The sequence below is a fragment of the Marmota monax genome, unplaced genomic scaffold (assembly GCF_021218885.2).
Source record: "Marmota monax isolate L192 unplaced genomic scaffold, Marmota_monax_Labrador192_F-V1.1 WCK01_AAM20220418_F8-fsc00059, whole genome shotgun sequence".
NCBI lineage: Eukaryota > Metazoa > Chordata > Mammalia > Rodentia > Sciuridae > Marmota > Marmota monax.
In genome coordinates this window covers 4627493-4639573 of record NW_026693595.1, presented here as the reverse complement: position 1 = coordinate 4639573, position 12081 = coordinate 4627493, and the positions used below count along the sequence as shown (strand labels likewise).

The following is a 12081-nucleotide window of genomic DNA, read 5'->3' as shown; positions in this document are numbered from 1 at the left end:
TACTCAGAATATTTTTATTCATTCAGTAGCCCATTCATTTTTATTTGCTGAGTAGTATTTCATTGCTTGGATTAATCTCACCTTATTTAACTATTCTATTAGTGGACATTTGGATGGTTCAAGTTTTGACTTTCACAAATATATCTGCTGTAGATATAGATTTCAGTTTCTCTTGAATAAATACATAAAGGTGAACTGGCAGGATCATGGTAGGTAGATGGTTAACTTGGGAGAGGGGGCCACCTGCCAAGCTGTTTACCAAAGTATTTGTATCGTTTTATTTTTTAACCAGTCTTGTAGGAGAGTTCAGCTGTTCTACATCCTCATCAATACTTAGGATTGGTCAGTTTTGTTAAGCTCAGCTATTTTAATAGGTATGTGGGTAGTATCTGATTTTGGTTTTAGTTGCATGTCTTTAATAATGTTGGGGATCCTCTTATAGGCTTATTTTACAAGTCTCTTTTCATGTTTTTTTTTTCTCCTTTGGTACTATATATTGAATCCAGATGTGCTTTATCACTGAGTTAAATCCCTAGTCCTTTGTAAAAATTATTTTTTTATTTTGAGAAAGGGTCTTGCTAAGTTGCTTAGGGCCTTGCTATTGCTGAGGCTGGCTTTGAATTTGATTCTCCTGCCTCAGCCTCCTGAGCTGCTGGAATTACAGGTGTAATTCAGGAGGGGCTTTTTTTTTTTTTTTTAAATCGTGTCTTCGTTTTTTTTTTTAAATATGTTCAGGATACATGCTCCTTGTTAGACATACGCTGTGTAATCTTTTCTCCCCTTGTGCCTTATCTTTCCATTCTCTTATTTGTCTTTTTAAAAGCATATTTTAAAAAATCAATTGGTGGTTCTTGAATTCTGCTTTTGTTTTCATATCTAAAAAATATTTGCCACAGTTTTATATTTACCTTTTATAGCAGAATTTTTAGTTGTATGTTTATTTTCAGGTTCATGATGCATTTTGAGAGTTTACTTTTATTGTTCAAAGTATGCATCACATTGGAATGAATTTTTGGTGGTGGGAGTCAAACCTAGGGCCTCCTACACACTAGGCAAGGAGTCTACCATTGAGCCACGTTCCCAGCCCTCACATCTGAGTGTTAACCACACTACTTGTTGAAAATACTGTCATTTCTCTACCTACTTACCTTTGCAACTTTGTTGAAAATCAGTTGTGCATATGTGTAAGGGTGAATTTTTAAAGTCTTTATTCTGTCCATTAATTTTTCATTCTTCCAAAAGCACATTACACTGGTTATTATAGATCTATAATAAATCTTGACATTAGTTAATATTAGTCTCTCAACTTTTTTCTTTTTCAAGTTTGTTTTGCTTATTATAGGGCCTTTCCATTTACATGTGAACTTTAAAATCAACATGTCAAGTGTTCTCATTTGGGATTTTGGTAGGGATTATATCAAATTTATATATTTTGGAGGCATTGCTATCCTAAATCCCTATTAAGTCTTCTATTCCATGAACACAGTATACCTCTCTATTTACTTGGGTCTTTAATGATTTTGTTGCTTTTGATGCACAAATCTCATACTTATTTTGTTAAATTGATTTCTAATATTATTTGTTGATTCTATTGTAAATGAAATTGCTTTCTTAATTTTAAATTGTCCATTCCTAGGATGTAATGAAATACACTTGATTTTTGATACATTGATCTTGTGTTTTTTAACTTTGTTGGACTGACTAGCTTGAATAGTTTTTCTCTGCAGACTTCATAGTCCTGGATGCTAAAGTAGAAAGCTGCCATGTGCTTGGAAAGCTGAGAGTAGTCAGAATGGAGGGCATGTGGCTTGTACAGTGTGTGCTAATCAGGATTGTTGTAAGCCACATCTCTCGTCTTTCCCAGTCATGACCTCCCTTCAATACATAACTTTGCCCCTTTTTACTGCTTGATGCAAATAAAATTCTATAGTATGTACTTTTATGTAGTCTCCCTGCATTATATGGGTGAAATTCATCTACATTGTTGGTATAACGTTATTTGTTCATTCTCATTGTTGTAAAATATTTCATTTTTTGAATGTAATACATTATTTATAAATTCTATGTTATGGACATTTTGATTATTTCTCAGTTTTGCTTGTTCTTAATACTATTTCTATGAATAATTTTAATTTTTAAAAATTTGTTCTTTTTAATTAAACATGATAATAGAATATATTTTGACATATTTAAATAAATCTGAAGTATATCTTATTCTAATAAAGATTCCAGTCTCTTGTTGCACATATGTGGAGATTCACTGTGCTATGCTTACATATGTACATAGGAAAGTTAAGTCAGATTAATTCCTCTGTCTTTCCTATACGTATGTCTTTGGATATATATGCATATGTGTTTTTCTTGAATACCATACCTACTTAGCATACAATTGCTGAGTTATAGAATATACCTGAGACCAACTTTAGGAGATTCTGCCAAATCATATTTCACAATTATTGTGTATATTGCTCTAGCAATATATAGAGTTATTTGATAGAGTTTTTTTTCCCCTTTCCTCCTTTTTTAAGCAAATACGATAGCATTTTACTGAAATCCTAATGTCTATTTCCCTAATGACGATGAAGTTGGGAACTTTATAATAGGATCAAAACATCACATTTCTAGCAGTAAATCTAAAATGAAATATATAAATCATATACACTGAAAATTACAAACACTGAGAACAATAATAGACAAAAAAATGGAGAAATATACCTCATGTTTGTTGATTAGAAGATACAGTAGTGTAAAAATGTCAGTTCTGCCTAAGCTGATCTATTCTTTTCCTGCATTCCTATAAGGATTCTAGTATATGTACATATTAAGAGCTGCGCAAGTATAAAATTTGTTCAGTGGAAATGTTATTTTCTGATGCTGATCAGAAAATATTTGTGTTGCTCAATAATTTGGTGAATATGTGACTTTTTCATGTTCTATTTCTGTTGCTTAAAACAGTTTCTAAGAGTTTATAGGTAATGAATCTTTTCAAACGAATGAGTGAATAAGTGTAAAAAGATAATGTTAAATTTGATAACTAGAACATTTGTATTTACACTAATTCTGTATGTTTCTATGTTAACTTCATTTGAAGTATAACAGTCATTCTAAGGAAGGTAGAAATTTTGCTGAGTTTCTCTTTGGAAATTTACTTAAAACCAGTTATAAGAGAGACAGGACAACTGAACTCATTAGTTAACATTTACATTTCTTAAATATTTATGAATTTTTTATTTACATTATTTTATGACTATTTTGTTATGGATTTTGACATACTTAGTGTCTGTATTATGCTTGATGTCAGGCTTCTGAGGAAAAAAGACATGACACCTGTCTGGACTGGTTGGAGCTATGTCCAATTAAATTATACTAATAGAATACTCATGAAGTCTATGTGAGAATTAACAGATTACCTTGTAGAAAAGTTGGCAACAGAGTTGAAAGGCATTTTGAAGTAGGTGGTATCCAAATGTTCAGTAATAAACTCTAAAGTGTTTTTAATCTATTATACTAGATTTTTAGGCAGGGAAATAAGCAGAGAGGACCTGTGACCTTGTGGCCTTTAGGTGGAGATTCCAGATTGAAGATGGATGTGAAGATCAGAGAGGTGTGAGCTGGAGGTAGGGAGTGGAGGGTGATCCCCAAGGATGCAGGTGAGGTTAGATTCTGAACCTGTCCCTCAGGAGACTGTATAAAGATGTGAAGAATGCTTGGGAAAAGTCTTCTCAAAAGCTAATGCTGAAGGGGCAGCTTCACAGGAAGTAGGATCAAATAATGAGAGCTTTTCAAAATCTTCTTTCTCTCTTGTTATTTTCGAATTTTGAGATATAGTTTAAAGATGAAAAGAAAAAACTCCCATGCTAATGAGACAGTCTTATATATTTCCCTCTTTTAAGATCTTGTTCCACATCTTTTTTAGGAAACCTGGTTTGACTACTCCAGGTGGAATGAATTGTTTTTCCTGGAGATTCCCTGGCTTTTCCCATGTGCCTCCCTTGCTGCTGTCCTCATTTCTCGCAATAGCATCCTGTGGTTATTAAAGTCTGTACTTCACATTCCCCTTTAGATCCCTCTTTCTCTAGCACGAATGTGATCACCACCATACAGCTCAGATGGGAACTCACATATCAGCTGTCTGATTATTGAATGAATGATTAAGATTTTGAATGATTCAAGTCTTAAGATTTCTTAATGGCCAGAGGAATGCAACTCAGTGCTAGTAGCACTTGCCTCGCAGACTGGGAGACTTGGATTTGATCTCAAGTTCTGCAAAACAACCAACCAATCAATCAAAATGCAAAACAAAAATCCCACTTCTCTTTCCTTTAAGAGGGGGAAAAAAATTCCTGTTCAAGTGGGGTGTGAGGTTCTGACTGCTCTAAAACCTTCTCTTTAACAGGAAAGCCTTGCTGTTGCTGCAAGATTATCCTCACACTGAGTTTCTTACATAATGTTGAAGTGTCTGAGGTTAATTTCTACTCAGTGACCTGTTTACTAAGAATATGGCCCATTTTCAAAGTAGTATGTTTAAAATGAATTTTAATTATTTTGTTATGTTACCATGGCTTGGCCTTCATTACCTCCAGAATAGTCTTGTATATATCCTAAATGGTAGCAATGTCCCCAAATCTGTTAAAACTGAGGTTTGACCATCTTGAATACAAGACTGTTTTTCCCTTAAAAATCCACCTCTGTTCCAAAGCTGAACTCATACTGTGTATGTGTGTGTTCAGGAATCTTCTTAATTTGCAAGCCTGTTTAGTTTCTTCAAGTTCTATTCTTCATTCTTATTTACTGAATGTTTTCTGAAGAAGGCCATTATAAATAATGTGTTATAATTTATTTTAATTAGAACTCTATTTACGACTAGCCATGTGTGAGGAAACATTAATACCATCTGTCCCAGTGCTGATGGCTTCTAGAAGAACAGCTGGGCTGTGAGGACTTGAGTTCAGCTAGATGATGCCTAGGTCTGATTTTATTGAGCTGGTGGAAGCTGGGGCCCTCACTTTATCAAACATTTCGCTGTGTCTCCGCTTGCATACCAAAGCTGAAAGAGTCCTCCATTCTTTGATGCCAGAGGGTAGAGTTCAGGTACTAATATCAAACTAATGAAAACATTTTATGGATTATTCTGAGAAATTCTTGCCAATATTATATATTTTGTGTGTGTGTATGCTAAAAAATGGTTTTCTTCTTACGTATTATTACATATGAAACGAGAGTACTTCATTTTGCGTAATATAAAATGCCAAAGGCAAGTGAAGCATATTCTTATTAAAAGAAGCATATACTTATTAAAATTTTTAGGAGAAGCTGGGCAAGGTAATGTGTGCCTTTTACTCCAAGAACTCAGGAAGTTGATGCAGGAGGATCACTTGAGCCCATGAGTTGCAGGACAGCCTAGAAAACATAACACAAAAATTTTTATAGACTAGAATTTTTACAGAAATTACCCCTCAATGCATACTTTTTCTATAGAAATATTTATTATATGTGTACTGTCAATCTGCTCTTTTTAACACAGCTCTTGGAAATAGTAATGATTTTTAAAAAATGCATTATATGACATAAAGCCAAAAATGAATAACAAAAAGATACATTATCTAGTTGGTATTTGACAAACACAAAACAGAATCTACCCTTTTCAAACATTGAGATTCAGGGCTGGGGTTGTGGTCAGGTGATAGTGTGCTTGCTTTGCGTGCATGGGGTACTGGGTTTGATCCTCAGCACCACATAAATAAAATAAAGGTATTGTGCCCATCTACAACTAAAAAAAATTGAGATTCATTATGTAGAACTTGAAAACAAATTTTAGGTAAACATAAATGATGATTCCAAAGAAATATATATTAATCTAAGATGAACTTTTGAGAATTATAATGTTCTTTCTACAAGGCAATATTAGTAATCATATGTAACTTAAACACAAATGTATTTGTAACTTTATTTTCATTCATTGTTTGTTGAAAACTTAATACCAGAAAAATTGGAAGTCTTTTTATATGTTCTAGTTTAAGTTCATCTTTATAACATAGATAAAAGGGAGCCTAGAACTCAGTATATTAAAAACTCAAGTTCATACAGGTAATTAAGCTTATAGGAGCTTCTTGCATCAATGTTTGTGTTTCATCAGAATTATTATCCATTCCTTTTGAGACTGAGGTGGGCTTTGAGTTAGGAAAGTGAAATTCAGAAACATTAAATGACAGCTAATCTGTGACTGTGGATGAAAATGTTAGCAAAACCCTTTCCCCTGCTACAGGAGATCTTGACCATTAATTCCCTTCTCTGTACCTTTGGAAGAAAACATAAAATGGTTTTTAATCAACCGAATTACAAAGGTCTCACTGCTTGGGTATAATTGATCGAACTGGTAAATTACTTCTGGCATGGAAGAAGTGTAAATGACCCAGAAATACCCTGTGGGACCTTTTCACTTTAGCCTTTCTTGAGTGTGGTCACTGTCATGTTTCTTAAGGGGCCTGGAACACTGTCTGTGGAATAGTTGCAGAGGGTCCTGGCTCTTGGGAACAGGAAGCTCCTTGCTGTGCCCACGGGGTGAACTGTTGTAACTGCTCCATGAGGCTTCTTTTACCTGAACTGTCACCTGAGAAGGTGACTCTGCAGTATTCTGTAAGTTGCTGTATGGAGTGCTGTCCATACTGTCACTGAAGGAACAACTCAAATGGCCCTGCTGCGAGTCATGGTTCCCATCCTGCCTTCAAATCCAGTGTCGCCTGTGGTTGCCCCATGTGTTTGAATGTTCAGTTGAAGACAGACCTCAGAGAGGAGGTGCACAGTGATAAAGAAGTAGTTTGAAATGAATTCCTGTCTCCAAATGCTTTTTCTTCATCATAGCTGCTTTATCTTTTGGTGCTTTATTTTACCTTAGAAACTCACAACTTGTCGATATGCCATTTGTTGTTTCTGCTGCTCGTTTCGTGTCTAAGCAGCCTATGACAGGGGCCGATTTGGCAGCAGCTCTAGCATTGAGGTACAGCTGCCCAGCTTTTCCTTCTGTCTTCATATGAGATCATTCCTAGTGATCATTTGGAATGGTGGTACTTGTTTGTTGTGTTCTTAACTTTTAACTAATAGAAGAGAGATCTTTCATGTTTTCGGTTTTCATCTTTTGTTTTTCCTGTTATTCCAGGCAGCCTCCTTTGAGTGAGTCTCATTGGAGAACCTTGCTGCAAGACATGTTAACCATGCAGCAGAATGTGTACACGTGTCTGGATCCCGATGCTTGTTATGAGGTAACTACACCTGTAAACTGCTGCCTTTTAATTTTTTACACTGTTGGTGACAAGGAAGATGACGATAAGCTGCACTGTGATACTGTTCAAATAGCTGATAATTGACGGGTACTTCCAGTTTAGTAGTTTTATACTCACTATTTTCCTATCTTTGCTTATTGCAACACCAAGTATTTAATGGGGTAATCATGAGCTAAATACAAAATTGTACATGACTTCTCTTCATGGTGGTTATTAAAACTTTATTTAGTGGCTGAGGGTGTAACTCAGTGGTATAGTGCATTCTTAGCTTGTGTGAGGCCCTTAATTCAGCCCTCAGCTTGCAACAAGACTATAAAACCAAAAAACATATTTAATGTACCTTAGAAAACTCTTCCAGATTTGTCTTGTCTTCCTTTATCTTTGCTGAATTGCAGTAATCCTACTTGTTTTCCCTATGTCTGTATCTCTTTATTGTTTATCCCGTCAGGGTATTCTAAAACGAAATGTTCATGGTGCTCCCTTTCTTAAATGTGTTGTTTGATATCCATATAAATAACCAGATGAAAATGTTAGCATTGTAGTTGTTGTTTGCATGGCATGGAGAGCCACAGCAGCCTGCTTTCTCCTGTCCACTCCCACCTTGGTCACACTCCACCATGAATTTATATTCCAGGAGCTCCATCAAATCTGACATGAATCCACCTATCCACCATCATGCTGGTCCACGTTTCTGTGACTTTATGTACTTTGCCAGAAATATATTCCTTTTTCATTTACTTGGAACATCCCGATGCATTTTTAGGACTCAGCTCACTAATTCTGTCCCCTGTCCCCTAGGACACCTTCCTTTGTCTTTTCATATAACTTACCTCTGCTGTAGCTTTTCTTAAAATACAGTTTTTGCTTACATATGTGTTCCTTTGATTTGGTCATGAATTTGGTCATGGTCCTAGTTAGGTGTTATCCCAACACATTCATCCTTACATACCCCAGTGTTGTTATGTCTGGAATGTAAAAAATGATGCTTAAGAAATGGTTGTCACTTGACTGGGAACATAATCCAGGGGGACTTATTATTTCTGAAGGTTTGTGTAATAACAATAAATTACTGATGATCCAACTAACTCATTTTTAATGAGATTCAGCCTAAAAGAGGTTTCGCATTTGAAGTTTCTTGTTAAATAAGTCATGTACAAAACTATATAGGGCATTCCTATAACAAAGCACAATCCATTTTATGGAATGAGAGTTGTAAAAATAGGTCTCTATTTTGTGAAATTGTTGAGTTTTTTAATTCAAGTAATTCAAATAAAAAAGCAGTAATAGACTGTTGAGAAAAGAATGATTTTATATTTGAAATTCAGGTTTTTAAATGCTTGACTGACTGTAAGGTTGATATTGTTGATTACAGTCTCACAGCACATACAACTGCCAGTAACTTCCCATTGTGTGTTTAAAACAAAACTTGAAATCAAATTTAGGAGAAAATAATCTGTATGCACTTGGAATCTAAAACTGACTTACTATGTCTGAAGTAGTATTTTTATATCACTGTGGTGGTGTTTTGGTACCTTCCTGTTTCGGATTAGGATCCTGATTCTGATTGAAAAATTGGCCATCTGTATGTTACGCTTCAACTAGCTCCTTTGTGCAGTAATCTCTCATAACAACCGGATTGATATATTACATTTTAAAATATTGTAGTACCTTTTTATTAGGCTTGACATCTTAATGATATCTATTTGAGTGTCTCTCTGTTGAGAAAACATTTGAAACATTATGAAGATTCTAGAAGACATTGTATAGATTTGATAAACTTAGAAGTTTTAAATATCATTTTTGTACCTTTAAACTATGCTATATTGTCTTACTGACTTTCAGTTATTAGATTTTGCTGTCCTTGGAAAGTAATTTGAAACCTCAGTGGTGTAACTTTGAAAATGTTACATAAAGATTTACTTATAGACTGTAGAACAGAAATCCATACTGTTCATTTTAGCAAGACTTTAAGTTTTAGGATTAAATAATTTGAGTTTTTCAGCTTTTGCCTTGAGTCTTTATGGCTTGCTTGAATAAACCAGAGGTATAGAGAAACTGGTCCATGATTGGAGGAAGCTGTTTTGGTCAGTCAGATGGAAGAAGCGATGAGGACTGTTCATTGATTTGCTTTCTATATAATATTTGTTTTATAGAAGATACTTCTTAGACATTAGTGACTTTTTTCTTACCAGACATCTCGATAAAGGCCTGGTCAAAAATGCTTCTTGTAAAGTGATAACAAGGGAATACTGTGAAAACTTGATCTTAATTATGAGGAAACTCTTCTCCATGAAAAAAAAAAAAAAATATATATATATATATATATATATATTTATCTTTTCTGTTTCTCTTCTATCTTCATCCAGCTGTGGAATGCTAGGGAAGAACATTCTTGGGGAAGTTCTTGTGCTAATTATAGATCACATTATTAGTTTTCCTTAAAAGTTAAAAATTTTTTTTTTAGTCATACATGGGCACAATATCTTTATTTTGTTTACTTTTATGTGGTGCTGAGAATCGAACCCAATGCCTCACATGTGCCAGGCAAGTGCTCTGCCACTGAGCCACAACCCCAGCCCTATAGATCACATCATTAGTGTAGGCTTTAAAAGGATCACATTAATACTTTATATAGTATGTATGTAAGCTCAATTAATTTATTACTTTTATTAATTGATACTGTTAGTTGCCTCCTAGAATATAATGATATTTGCATGAACACTTTCTATCAGTGTCTTTTTATTGAAGTATTTTTTTTTTGGGGGGGTGGGGGAGTTCCAAGGAGTGAACTCAGGGGTACTCAACCACTGAGCCACATCCCCAGCACTATTTTGTATTTTATTTAGAGACAGGGTCTGAGTTGCTTAGCACCTTGCTTTTTGCTGAGGCTGGCTTTGAAGTCGTGATCCTCTGTCTTGGCCTCCTGAACTGCTGGGATTATAGGCGTGTGCCACTGCGTTCAGCTTGAAATATTTTTTAATATGCAGGTTGAAAAAAATCTGTGCTATGTGGTATATCATAATTTTAATCAATAGGTTAAATATAACACTTGTAGCTTGTCTGTTTAGTTTGTGAGACTGAATTCAGATGGTTTAACCAATTATAAGTTATGTATATCATACTCAAAGACTTCCTTTTAAAAATTGAAGTGATTATAGTTTAACAGAAGGACCCTGGTTAAGGGTAGGGGAGTAATATCTATTAGATGCTCTTTTTAATGAATATGAACTTTGAATACTTCTAACACCTTAAAATTATATGCTTTTGTTTTGGTTCAGTGAAATTATTCTTTAATCGTCCTAAAAGATGAATTTCTTTTTATTCAAGTGAAATTAGCCGGTTTTGAAGGATATAATTTATTGTTATTTTGTACCTCTACAGTGTTATACAACCAGTGGATGTGGTTGAATGTGTTTTTGTTTCATTTGGATTTCAGAGCCTTCATTTTGTTAAAAATGAGTCTGCCTTGTCTATCACTAATTCCTGTGTTTTTTTCCTTCCCAGATATTTACAGAAAGCCTTCTGTGCACCAGTCGCCTTGAGAACATCCACCTAGCTGGTCAAATGATGCACTGCAGTGCTTGGTCAGTAAATCCTGCAGCCAGTGTGGCCCAGAAAGGAAAAATCCAGTACAGGGTCAGTTACGAGAAAAGTGTTGACTTGGTTTTGGCTGCCAGCAGAGAGTACTTCAACTCATCCACCAATCTTAGCGACAGCTGCATGGATCTGGCCAGGTAGAACACCTATTTTTTCATAAGAGGGGCAAGTCACAATGCAAAAACTCCACCGTGACTCGATTCTTTATAAAATGTCACAAGTACAGTTATTTATTGCTTCAGTATAAAATGAAAACTAATGAATTATGAATATCCATTAACTTCATCTTTACCCAGTATCTGCAGCCTGTTTTTTTCTAAGTCATTTGTGCTGATTATCTATAAGTCTGTATTTTTCTTTTGTTGGAAGAGATTCATGTGATGGCATATAAATTCAAGTTCTGAAAATTCCTAGGATTTTGCACAGTATTTATCTGATTAGAGACAAGAGACCTGATTAGATGATAAAGTTCAAAAGTTCCTTCCAAGTAGAAATATCTAGAATATAAATTCAGTTCCTCTCTTGGCCTGTCTTATTAGTTTAATCCTCTTATTTAAATAGAAGAGTCTAAATTTTTAGTTACTCAAAATTGAACTGATTTTCCCTGAAAGAATTTATTCATGATTTGAAATTAGTTTTTACAGTTACTTTTGAAGAAATTAAAAGACTAATAAATACTGATGAAAAAATATCACTTTATGATAAAAGCTTCAAAAATATTTCTATATTAGTCCATTTTTCATTATTAAAATGAAATAACCTGAGACTAAGTACTTACAAAGATGATGTGTTTATTTAGCTCATAGTTTTGGATGCTGAAAGTTTGAACCATAAAGGGCTTGTCTCTGGTGGGGGCCCCTTACTACATCACCACTTGGCAGATGGCATCACAAAGGCAGGAAGAGGTGGGAGAGGGAGGAACCCATGGGAAGCCAGAGCAAGGGGACTGGGCTAGTCTTAGAACTTCTCACTAGTCCCCAATTCTTAATATTACCACCACCATACTAGGGACTAAGCTCCCAACATCTGAACCCTTGAGGGACACTGAAACCATGACCAAACCCATAAAATTGATCTTACTTCTTCAGTGCTGCAGGAGCTGAAAAGTGGCATCCTTTTTCTTGCCATCTGACCAATTTCCTGATGTTCTTATCACTAGCTGTTTTCTCTCTTGTAGTGTCTAGTCCTATTACTACTACGTACT

The 12081-nt window shown here is 34.9% G+C and overlaps 1 long non-coding RNA gene across 1 annotated transcript in view; it reads left to right on the top strand.

The window, feature by feature from the left end:
• The window catches only part of LOC124102980 (uncharacterized), a 25252-nt gene extending 13171 nt beyond the window's left edge, over positions 1-12081 (top strand). Inside the window, exons 3-4 of the long non-coding RNA XR_009228199.1 lie at positions 7157-7259; positions 10785-12081. This is a non-coding gene — a long non-coding RNA (uncharacterized LOC124102980). The remainder of the gene's footprint in view (positions 1-7156; positions 7260-10784) is intronic.